We start from the raw sequence: 13,161 nt of genomic DNA on the forward strand, positions 1-13,161 counted from the left end.
ATACAAAGACATAATAGCCATCCTGAGAAGAACAAAAGCAGAGCTGAGAGGGTGAAAATGAGGAAGGAGTATAAGGATAGAGAAGAAAAAAACACTGCAAGCGAAATATGTCAAAATAGGACCACAGACACACCAAAGTGACACACAGTCTCTCTCACACACACACAAATCTCACATACACGCATAAAACACCCACTCTACTAATTAATGCAGCTTTGCTTTCATGCCAAATATTGGGGAAACATTCATTAGAGAGAAATCTCGTTAATCCATTTCCCAGTTCATTAATTATGCATCAATGCCAAGTTTTTGTTGGCCTCACATAAGACAATCCTGTTGCAACGAAGATCTGATGCCGCACATTGCACAACAGTTACGGGGCTTTCCTGCCTCTGTGGGATGGTATTCAGTTCATATGCTGTATACCTTTGTGTCCTCTAATATGTATTCTGGGATTATGAAATGTCCTTGAAGCTGGCTACAGTTGTTTCTTAGCTAATACTGCATCCATTTCTGTTACACACATTAGGAATTCTATTCAGCTAGCAAAAAAGCAATGCAACAGTACATTGTGAATGGTCTCAATGCCCCTGAATTGTACCCTTAAAAATGGTTAAAATGGTACATTCAATGAGATGTAAAACTTAATCGGCATTCAAAAAAATTAAAGCAAAGGAGAATACCTATAAACTTTTGAAAAACTTGGTATAGGGAGATTATAGATGTAAAAAAAAAAAGTTTACAAGTTTTCAAACAGCCTCAAAAGACCTCAGAATGTATTTCTTATGTTCAGAGAAAATACTAGGAGTTGAACTTCAGAGCCCAGATACTTAAATGTGCTATTTGTAAAAGAAAACAAGGATGTCTGAATGGCCTTGTCAACAAACATTAACTGAGCAACCATAAAATTCTTAGCACTGTATTAGTTAATCTGGAGCTACCTACATCTAATTGTGTCTAGTCTTCTAACATATTCACAGCTCCCTCTGTCCCAAGGACAAATTAACTTGTTAGACTTGGAGTAGTGAGCAGATAAAAGTTATGGGCTGCTTCCACTGATGGCTAGGTTCACTTTTTTTATAGTGAGTCCGTCTCACTTTTGAAGAGTGCTCCAGATTCATAAATTGCCTCGTACTTATTAAAGAGGTGTTACTCTCTTGGTGAGTACAACGGTAAATGTCAACGGACACGGTACCCTTTTCTCAACCTTTGTATCAAGAAATCCAGGATAATGGGAGAAAAAGAATGTCTATATATGTATCTGTGACTGGGTCACCTTGCTGTACAGCAGAAACTGTCAGAACACTGTAAACCAGCTATAATGGAAAAAAATAAAAATCATTTAAAAAAGAAATCCAGTATGAAATGTTATCATATCCTATCTTCAAGGTCCAAACTGACTGATGCTAGAGTATAGAAAGGAATTTTCTACTCACCTCTCTCAGTCGTGTGATACGACTGAATTTATTGCAACAGTTGTGTAGCATAAACAGGAGGTAAAATTCTGGCCAGTAAACGAAAATGAGTTTTGAAAGAAAACATACAAAAAGATACAATAAAAACTTGAAGAATTATCAGATTCTTTGTCTACTTTTTCACCGTGGAAATATTGGTAATTGATATTTTTATTTCAACAAAAGTAAATCATTACTCTCCAAAGAAAGCTGCACACAACACAACAGATTGTTAAATCCCTTTAGTCACTTTTCCTCAAGCTTCCTTATTTTAAAGTCTTGATTTTATCTAGTATAACTACTGAACACACTGATTGACTGAAATTCTCTTCACTGTATATCTGATTGTGTCTGTATTTATCCAATCAGCCTTCCAGGGGAGGGTGTCTGGGATCAGTCTAGCCTGAAAGAGACCAGGAAAGAAGACAGGTGTGCCTCTTGCCCAACACCATATAACATGTGGAATGCGAGGCAAAGCATCAAAGGCCATCTGAAGGAGACACTGCTCAGAGAAGTACCTGTCAGTGTCCAAACGTTCATCAAAGAAGGGGACCAAGTTCATTAATGAGATCCTTGCTGGGAAGAAGCTTCACATGGGTCATTTCAACTGAGCCTTGAATCAGGTCGTTATCAGTGGTATGCACAGTTTACAGATGAAGACAGGACATGAGGAATGTGACTCCACTGCAGAAAGAGCATCTGAGGCTTGATCTCCACTCACTGAGTCACCTAGAAGCAAGGTCGTTGGTCCAGATGGAGGAGCCAGTCTACGGATGTATTTATTACCTGCTGACTACGTACAAACCCGGCTCCTCGGAGCAGCAGCAGTAATAGGAGCTGCACTCAAGCTGAGGGGATGATGGGATCCGGGAGGTGTTGGTGAACCTTTTGAGCCATCAATTTCTCCCTGAAGAGGTCCTAGAAGAAAGGCAGTGGGAAGTTATGGTCAAGTATGAAACTCCATTAAGCTTTTCTCTGATAAATCTCCAAATTATTTTTCAGTGAAAGATTACAGAGCAATTTGGGACATGTAACTCGGAAGCAATGAAAAGAGTTCAAGTAAATTTTCATTTAAAAAAAACAAAAAGCCTTCCTTCCAGAGCAACCTAACCTATGTATTTGCCTAGAGCTTCTTAGAATATGCATCTATAAAAATAAAAGCTAGAGGCTTTATTGCTGTTGATCCTATCTCATTCCAGCAAAAAGCAGTAACTATTCATCGATAGTTACAGCAAAAAGCAACAACAATTCATCAATCAATAAATACACAAACTCATTGTAAAACAAAAGCCCCAAAACAACAGAAAAAATAAGTAGAATTTGAAGATGTTAAAGCCTAATTCACTTCACATTTATCTCACTGAGAATGCATTTCTAATAACATTATATTTACAGTTCAGTCAAATAGTATAACTTTTAAAAAATTAACTGTATGTTAAAGGAATTATAATGATGACTTGTTCCAGAAGAAGTTTGTTTACAGGAAATTATTTAAGTTTTAAAGTTCAATTTATATAAATATTTTTGAAGTGAAACATGATAGGGTCATTAATAAAAGATGTTCAAGCATAAACATATATTAGAATAAAATTCCATCGATTGAAATGGGATGGAAACCTAAATTTAAGAGGGGAAATGATGTAAATATTTGTAAAGAAAGGTTATGGTAGGTGTATTAAATTGCTATGGTACATAGATCACACCAGTTATTTTTTAAAAAGTAACATGACACTTTAATTTTTAAATAAAATATTCATATGAGAGAAATCATGACCTTTGCAACTATTTGCACTTACAATAAAAATGTTTAGCTGGAACAGCGTGCAAGAAGAACACATTTTTTTTTCAAAATTCTCTTAGGCTATATGTGAACAGGAGAGTTTAAAGACCACTGTGCTGCAAGAACACTTGCCTAATATTTGTACAGGAAATGTAGACATTTCTAAAATCTCTTGCAGAAGGCAGAACATCATAAGCTGAGAGTGCAACATCATAGCAATTTATTCCTAAAGCAAACATAACCTTCTGAAATAGCTGTGTCTCAGCCAACACCTCCTACAGTTGTCTCCCTGGTTCTTCTTCACCTACATCTTAAAACCTACCCACCAGCTCATCATGCATGTCGGGGAAGAAATGAGAATGTGGGAAACTGATGCAACATAATCCCACAGTTTTGTGTGATTTATAGTGATAAGTCACACTATGATAAATGGTAATTCTTTTATAGAATAAAGGCACACACATACATATGATCACATAATCCTTGACCCCCAGCAAAACTCCCGGGCTGACATGAAGGATTATATTAATTTTCCAGGAGTTGCTTACAATGACTAATCAGGAAGTTGCTTACCCTCATGGAATGGCATATATACCTAAATAAAATAGGCTGACATTGTACACAGGAACAACAGCACATAAAACAGGAAATGACAATCTCTTGGCATGTTTTCATTTATCTTTGGGGCAAAGTGAAAATAACCCAGCAAAGTTAAAACGGAATTAAATTTTAAGGAAAATTCGGGGGGGGGGTGAGTCTTTAAAACAACGTGGCTGGGGCTTTTTAGAACATGGCATTCTGCTACAAAAGTGTTCAGAAAAAGCTTTACAATCTAAACACACTGAAACTCCCTAGTGTAAAACACTCTACGCTAAATTATGGGAAAAGCCGATGTCATATCAGCACCAAACAATCACCCGGCATCAGAATGAAAAGAAGGAAATGCTGCTCTGAAGAGCTTGCCAAGGCTCAAGAAAAGTAGAACAGTTGCAGAAGACGGATTGGTTGTGAGTAAAAGACCCAAAGGATGCATTCGAATTTGTGTCGCCACTTAAATTTTGAAATAGATTATTATCTTCAAACTTTGGATAAACATGGCTTCATTAGAGAAAAACACAGAGAAAGAGAGAGAGAGAGAGAGCAAGGGAGAGAGGAAGGGAAAAAAGGCTTAACAAGGAACAGTGAGACATGCATTTTAATTTTTAGGTCTCTTTCAATTGATACATCCTATAACCCACTACAGGTGTATGAATGTTTTCCGTTTCCTTCTTGCTGGGAGGTAAATACCAGGTTAAGTGTAAACAGTAGATCTGGGCACCCCCATCGTAAATACGTGATTGCCAGTGTGTTTCTTTTGCAGTCTTCAGTAATCCACTGTAACCTTTTGCTTTTAACACCTTGACGGCTTGAGTATACGGTGGAAAAATTTTTAATCACAATTTCTTGACAATTTCATATAATGCTGCGGTTCCCAACCTTTGTGAATATAATGCTTTTTAAGCTTGTCATGAGGGAAACGTTCAAAAAACACAGAGTTAAAAGGAAGGCTCTACTAAAGTACATGTATTCATCGTGTCGCTTGAACAGTCCTCAGCTCATGACCAATCTTATCTCGTCTATAACCCACCCACTCATTCCACCCCATATTATTGTTGAAGCAGATCCAAATTAGGAGATGATCTATTTTTATTTTTAATATGAAATGTCAAAGAGCCCTCCCCTATCTCATTTTGGGGGTGCATTCTTAATAATACTTGATTGAAATCTGCATGTACATGCGGATTATTGCCCACCCCACTCCTGCTTCTTTGCGATGGCGCTGCACCACCTTCCCTGTCTAAGGTTCTGTGGCCCATGGCAGGGAAACCCTGGGCCCAGTGGAGACACCTGGGGACATCACTAAGAAATGTGCTTATTTAGGAGTTCCCGTCGTGGCGCAGTGGTTAACGAATCCGACTAGGAACCATGAGGTTGCGAGTTCGGTCCCTGCCCTTGCTCAGTGGGTTAAGGATCCGGCGTTGCGGTGGGCTGTGGTGTAGGTTGCACACGGCTCGGATCCCGCGTTACTGTGGCTCTGGCGTAGGCCGGTGGCTACAGCTCCTATTCAACCCCTAGCCTGGGAACCTCCATATGCCACGGGAGCGGCCCAAGAAATAGCAACAACAACAAAAAAAGACAAAAGACAAAAAAAAAAAGAAATGTGCTTATTTATAGCACCTTTACAAGCACGCACAACACAAATTTTTCATGAATATACTTGTCATTACGGGTTTACAAGCAGATTGGGAAAGAGAGTATTAGAATCCTTAACAGAACTGTGTCTCCCCTTTATCCACTAAACGGAGCATTTCTCTGCTAAAATAGAACAAAAGGCTAACACGGGCCACTGTTTTCTAAAAGTTGTTACTCCCTAACAGCTGTTTAGAGGCTTTTATGACCTTGATGTTACCTAAGAAAAGAAGTCCAGATCCTTGTGGGCTGTGCATCTTTGCACAATACAGCTTGAGAGCTGGCATGCTTGTTGGCAGTCTCCTGCAGAAGCTAAGGAATACACGAGCAAAGACTGGCTTCACACACTTGGGAATAACAATTGCACACCGGAGGCTGTGATACACCCGTGCATTTCCTTTGTATAAAAGACCAATATCCAATGCTATGAGCCAGAACTTCTCTTACATATGAAACTCACTTTTGCAGGAAGAAAGAAAAAGAAAAAAGCTTCCTTTTTTCTCTCTGTATAAGAGGGATAATTTCTTTAGTCTTCTTAGTAAAGCCCCCCCACCCCCACCAAATCTTTCTTGATTTCTGCTCAGGGCATACAAGTAGAACTGATTAATGCTTACAGGGTTCACATATTTTAAAAAGAGTGCACTCAGTCTCATGATTATAAATATCATTCAGAGCGTGTGTGACTGGAATTTATTGGTATGAATTTAATTCAGATCAATCTTAAACTCCTAAACTTTAGGGTTTAAACAAACAGGATTATCGCCACTAAATCATACTTGATGCTGATTGTAGCTATATAAAGAGAAAGTTATAGTGGTGTTACATTTAAACTTTATTAGAGAAAAGGAATCGTTTCCACTTGAATTCTTTTCCTAATTTCATGGACTATCCTGTCTTGTAATTATAAATCTCTTAAAAAATATATCATCACTTAAAGATTCCAATTTTGGCTTTATTTTTCTGAGCATGTCCCTTATGGAGCTGAGCAAATAGAATACAAAAGATAACGAAGTCTTGAGTTTTGCTTACATAGCACAATGTTTTTCTAAAACATAGTTCAAACATGGAATAAGATAATCTAGTTTTCAACCAGGGAAATTATTATCTGCTGCATATGTACCGTACTAATTAGATTAGGCCCAAATCCTAGTAGTTTGCATAATTGTATTTAATTTGCCAGAGGGGTCAAATTAGCACATTGGACCTCTAATAAGAGGTAATGCTGCTTAGTCAGAAAAGCATATCACATTCTAAAGAAACTGAAATGCGTCTGTAAACTTTAGAAGAATAAAATGTAGTCTTCTTTTCAGAGGCCCAATTTGAATAGAACCCCCCCTCCCCAGAAATGCACCTGGCTAAATATATATATAATCATGAATATGGTTAAACATTAGTTAGTTGCTCATTTATTTCATCTCCTTCCTCCTTAATGTATTTTTTGGTTGTTTAACTAACCTATCATTAAAATGTAAATTTTCAGCCACTGAGCTTTTGCCTCGTTCTTCTTTCTTATTGTATTTCCTTCTGGGATTAATATGTTTTCTCTGTATTAAATATTTTTTCTTCTTTCTTTTTGATTATGATTTCAATTCTCCTTTGTGCAAGGATGGAAGAAATTTGATCTCTACCACTTTAGGATATTTTTTTCACTTTTCACCTCCACCCCTCAGAAAAAGGGTACTCTATTAACAAAATCGCTATGTCAAAAAAAAAAAAACAAAACCTGTGGAAGAATGCTTAGAATTTATTTATAAGGGAGAGAAGGGGATAATCAAAACTGTGTAAGAAGGAAAAAAACTTTCTGTACAGGGATCTAAAGATATTTTGATAAAACCACATCCTTTCATATTTCATTGGAAGTTACTTTACTCGAGCAAATTTTGGGGTATTTGGTATTAAGCTCAGCCAATCTGAGCTAGTTGGTATTCCACCAGCCACCCTGAAAATCATGTCAGTTATAAAAAGCCAGGTCTACCACAGAATTCTGGAATATAACAAGTTTGGCCCAGTTCTAGGGTCGTTCTTGGCTGGCATAAACCCTATCTAAGGCAGCGATGCGGTCAAATGTAGATTATCACCAGAATCACTCAAGGCACCATTGACAACATACAGGTTTTCAGAGGACCAACCCAGATCAACTGAATTGGAATCTTATCAATGAGGGTTATGGAGGTCGGCTGAGGCAGAATGTTAGAATCAGAATTTTTTTGGAAGTTCCCCAGAGGATTTGTTTTGGCCCATGCACACTTGGGATATGGGATGACTGGCCAATGGGCACCTGCTGTATAGCACAGGGAACTCTGCCCAATATTCTGTGATAATCTATATGGGAAAAGAATCTGCAAAAGAATGGATGTGTGTACCTGCATAACCGGAGCGCTTTGTTGTACAGCAGAAATTATCACAACATTGTAAATTGACTATCCTTCCCTAAAACTTGAAAAAAATGAAAAAAAAAAAAAGTTCCCCAGAGGATTTTTAAAAGATAGCTTCACTGATAGATAATTTGCCTAGTATACAATTCACCCATTTAAAGAATACAATTCAGTGGTTTGTGATAGATTCACAGATTTGTGCAGTCATCATCACTATCAAGCTTGGATCATTTTTATCAACTCTAGAGGAACTCTAGCTACTCTCCTACTCTCCTCCCATCCCCACCATTTCTGGTTCTGTAGATTTCCCCACTATGGACTTTCAAACAAATGGAACCAGACAATATGTGGAATTGTGTGACTGGCTTCTTTCTCTCAGCCAAATGCTTTCAAGGTCCATCTAAATTGTAGCATGTCTTAGTATAGCATTTCTTTCTATGGCCAAGTAATATTCCACTGTATGGATATATCACATTTGCTTATGAACATTTGGGTCCTTAGAAGATTTCATCATTAGCCATGTTTGGTAACTAATCATCAAATGCTGATCTCAGGACAGTTTCAAGCTCTCCTCACAAAGTAGCACTGGGTCCTACCCACCAGGAGGGAAGAGAAACAGACAGAAAGACAAGGCTTAGGGTGGAATTCTGGCTCGGCACTTTTGGTCATATGACCTGGGCAGTGTGCCTAAGTCTCTCCACTTCCTTTTCTTCATTTATAAAATAGAAATAATGATTTCTCCTTCACAGAGTTGTTAAGAAGATACATGAGACAATCTACAGCTACTGTTTTTATTTTCCTTGTCAGACTAATACAAAACAGCCATTTCTATACAGAGTTAGAGAAGTTCAATAGATTATTTCCATCTAGGAAATAGATTATTATACATGATATAAGCTTCTTTTATTATAAATAAAATGTTATAAGAAAGTAAAAAGACAGATTGGATGATGCGATTTCTCTGCTTTTTTTAAACGAGAGTTAAAGTAATAATGGAAGTCTGTGTTTTCATTTGGAAAAAAATAATTGCTTCTATTTAAGAGTATGAAACAGATTTTTATTATTTCATTGCATTTTAAAAATCCACATATTTTGTATACTCTGTGGACCTTCTGAACATTCTAACCACGTAAGTGCATGTAAGTATATGTACACACACACACACACACACACACACACACACATATAATTAACACTTCCTGAATGAACTCTTCACAAATGTCAGGCAATGTACTTTCTGTGCATTAATATACTTAACCCTTCCAACAGCCTTACATGGTCAGCTAACGTGGTCAAGAATCCTGATCTGGATCATAAAGCAAGTGAGAAGCAGAGCCCAAATTCTTAACCATGAATGATGCCCGTAGCAGTTTTTCTTTACGTGTTTGTGTGAAAGATAAGGGAATATTGTTCATGATCTACAGAAGGATGTTTCTTACAGCTTGAAGCAGGCTTTAGCAGCTACTACTGAACTCCTCTTAATTTATGGATGAAAAAGAGAGAGCAAGCAAGGCATTGAAATGGGCCAGTACGGTCAGTCCCAGTCCCTGGTTCTCCAGTCTAGTGTCTTTGCATCACCCCACACGGTCCAAGCACCAAGATCCATTTTCGTTTTTAAGAGCAATGTCCTATAAGCACGCCAAGCCTGATCAGGGGACCTCTGCTGCTGTGTCTACCTTGAGACCTCGCCTCATTCTCCTGCTGGAAAACTACCCATTCTTAAAGTCTGGCTCCAAGGTAACCTCTTCTCTGACAATTCCTTTCCTTTTATAAAGTTCAGTCCCGGCTCCTTTCTTTTTGTTCTCAAAGTATGTTGCCCACTCTACACTGTTACACGTTGAACACTGTTTAAAGATCAAAACTAAAAAATGTGGCATTGCGACGTTTACTTGTTTTCAAATTGGGTTCTGTGGGGCCCCTTCACCAGACACCCAGGGATTCAGGAAGGAAGGGGCTCTGGGCTTCACACTCTAATTCATCAGAGTAGTTCTGCTTTTATCTATTTGGTTTATTTTCATCTCAACTTTGATCTATTTGGCTTACTTTCATGCCCATAATGAGTTCATTGACAAGAAAGAAAAAATTTTGAAAACCATGGGTAGAGTTAAAAACCTTGAGCTTTGGAGACAGACAGGCCTGATTTTTAATCTCAGTTATATTAGCTCAGCCCAGTGGTACAATCTTGGTTTAAATATTTAGCCCTTCGGGACTTCAGTTTCTGTGTCTGTCATACAAGGAGAGGGCTATCGCCTCTACAGTGCCAAGTAAGGGGTAAATGAAATATGTACAGTAGAAGAGTGCCTGATACATTAAGGTTCTATAAATTAATTTCTTCCCCATTTATTATAATTATTTCTTTATTATTCTTGTGTTACTCTGTAGGGTCTTTATATTCTTTTTATCTGATACGGGGCCTAGCTCAAAACAGGCACGCAACCCTTACTTACTGAATGGAGGGAAATGTGATGGGTACCAGCATGAACTCGTTAGGATCAATACTGAGGTTAGAGGCGGATTATAAAGAGCTCTGAATGCTATACCAAAATATTAAACCAAAAGTTTTGAAAGGTAAAGGTGTGATCATCTTTATCTTTTTTCTTTTTAGCAAAACATAATTATAGTACAGTGACTCTTAACAGAAAATGCTGGGGTATAGTTCGGCTTAGTAGTTAGCAGTGTGGAATCGAATTTCGAATCACAGCTCTATCACTATGCGGGTGTGGCTGAAAAAGGGAAACAAATACCATTTTAATGAAATGGCCTATCATTCCAAGAGTGGATCTAGATTTTGTTTTCTAAAGGATTTTGTTGAAATAACATTTGTTGCAACCAAATCTGAACTATAATATTGATTTAGAACCGTAATATCCAGCACGAGGTCATAACTGCCTTGTTTAATGTGGTTGACAGTCCATATGGAATTCTGTCCATTTTTTTTTATAAATATTCCATCCTGGATGAGATCTCTGCTTACGATTATTATCTGGTCACAGTTTCCATTAGAATTTGTCTGTGTCTGACCCCACAGGACTGCTAAGCCCAGCTTTTCTTTGTTTGTTATCAGATGAAGAGGAACAGCGCACAACTGGGAATCAATTGTATAACTGGATAAGGTCATCTTCCCTGCCTCCGGGCTTCTCTATCCCCTTCCAGGGGCCCTCGCTGCCTTTTTGTCCTCCAACTCTCTTCCTCCATCAAAACAGGAAAGAGTGTGATATCCTCATTTAGAGATAAAACTGATCCAGATATTTGTATTTTTAAGCTCCTTATCTCTAATTGTGGAATGAAAGGATTTATCACTTTTTTTTTGCTTTTTTTTTTTTTTTTTTTTTAGGCCCACACTCAAGGCATATGGAGGTTCCCAGGCTAGGGGTGAAATTGGAGCTGCAGCTGCCAGCCCACACCACAGCCATAGCAACACAGGATCTGAGCCGCATCTGTGACTTACACCACAGCTCATGGCAATGCTGGATCCTTAACCCACTGAGCGAGGCCAGGGATCGACCCTACAACCTCATGGTTCCTAGTTGGATTCATTTCTGCTGGGCCACAATGGGAACTCCTATTAACATTTTTAAGTAATTTTTTTTCTTTTAGGTGAACAGAGTTAGTGGAAGAGAAATGTAGGATTAAATGCTGACCCTGAAGGCAAAACAATTTCAGCTGTATTAGGGTGCTGTGTGTTACAGGAGGGGGAAGCTGGGGTGAGAGAGGTTTGTGTGGAGAAAGATGATCAGAAAGATTACCAGGCTATGGAAGAATCTCTCCTTATTCCCAGTTTTCTCTTCTTTTAAGGCTAATATCTCTCCTTTCATTCTTTGGCTGAGAGTCTCAGATTTGGGGGTTCTAGAGTCCATCCATCCCTAAAAAGCAGAACCTGAGACATGAGTTAAGTGATCACACTTTGGAGGGGGGGTGTGTGTGATCGCAGGGCAGTGGGAGTGAGGGAAAGGAAAGGTGAGCCTAGAAAGGAGGAGAGGTAGCACACGGTGACCACGCGGGCCACCGCTTCACAACAAGCCATGGTGAGACAGATGGATCACTTGTTAGATTCATCTGTGCAACCATACAGGGAAACTCTGCCTGAGAAGGAATGGGAGGGAGCGAGAGGAGAGAATGGACCTGTCTGGCTCCCTCCGGTTGCTTGGTTTCCATTATTTCAGGTTGACCCCACTGGGAGTTCATCCCTTTGTACTTCTGCACATAACAGATGACTGATAAGGAAGCCAAATCCTATGCCCTGGGTGAAGGGTTTCATTTGAGCTCATAAACGGCAGAAGCAGGCAGAGACTCTGAGCATGTGGCTGGTTACCTTGCTGCAAGGTGGTAACCAAAGTGGAGGGTCAGTACTTTTAGTGATGCAATAAGTTGGGTCCAGCCAGCAGGACCATGTGAGGCACAGGGTAGGTAATACCATAGAAGCTTTAAAGAAATAGTGATGGCCTAGAACACAAGGTGGGCAAGGCCAGTGGAATCCAAGGGGATATATAAACTATGTCATGTATTTTTTTTTTCTATTTTATAAAGATCATAAATTCCTTTAGGCCTATGTATTTGGTTTTTGTTTGTTTGTTTGTTTGTTTTTTGGGCTGCACCCGCGGCCTATGGATGTTCCGGCCTAGGGATCAGATCAGAGCTACAGCTGTCTGCCTATACCACAGCCATAGCAACGTGGGATCCAAGTACTATAATACTACATGCTGTATCTTAGATAAGTTTAACCTCAAGGTGTACTATGATTTCAAAGATAGCTGGCAGGGAAAGGCAAGAAGCAGGATTGAGCAAGACAGAGGAACCGTTCAGCATTCAAACTGAAGGAGCATGTTGAACTGGAGCTTAGTCACAGACACGGCTAAGGGGATCCAATTTGCCTGGGATATGGCAGCGATGAGGATATGAAAAATCAGGTGGCTCCTTTGAAAGTGAGTGATATGCAGCATGCCAACCAGAGGCTGATGATGTAGGAGATAAGATCCAGTTCCCAGGAACAGAGAACAGAGTATTAAAGATCCAGCCAACTGGATGGGGGTTCAAAATAGGTGTCCGTTCCAGGCAGGGAACTGGAATAAATGTATGGGAAACCAAGGCAAAAGGACTCATAGCTGGGCTAGATGAACGCGGCAGGAATTTTACAAATGGATGAGGTTCTTATTAGTATTTGTATGAACGATAATAATTTGTAGTCAATATTTATTACATACACTAGCTACTTCCCTAAATTATATCGCTTAATTTTCTCAACAGCTCTCTTGGAGGGATACTTTTGTTATTTTCTGTTTTACAGGTAAGGAAATCAACAGCCAGCAAAGTTAAATAACTTGCC

General features: G+C 38.9%; 1 long non-coding RNA gene across 3 annotated transcripts in view; it reads right to left on the minus strand.

Moving 5' to 3' along the window:
* Positions 1-1,441: 1,441 nt before the first annotated feature.
* LOC125129929 (uncharacterized) overlaps positions 1,442-13,161 on the minus strand; it is a 119,299-nt gene continuing 107,579 nt past the window's right edge. For all 3 annotated transcript variants that reach the window (XR_007135601.1, XR_007135600.1, XR_007135599.1), the window contains one exon: positions 1,442-2,372. This is a non-coding gene — a long non-coding RNA (uncharacterized LOC125129929). The remainder of the gene's footprint in view (positions 2,373-13,161) is intronic.

Source organism: Phacochoerus africanus, chromosome 6 (assembly GCF_016906955.1).
Source record: "Phacochoerus africanus isolate WHEZ1 chromosome 6, ROS_Pafr_v1, whole genome shotgun sequence".
Taxonomy (NCBI): domain Eukaryota; kingdom Metazoa; phylum Chordata; class Mammalia; order Artiodactyla; family Suidae; genus Phacochoerus; species Phacochoerus africanus.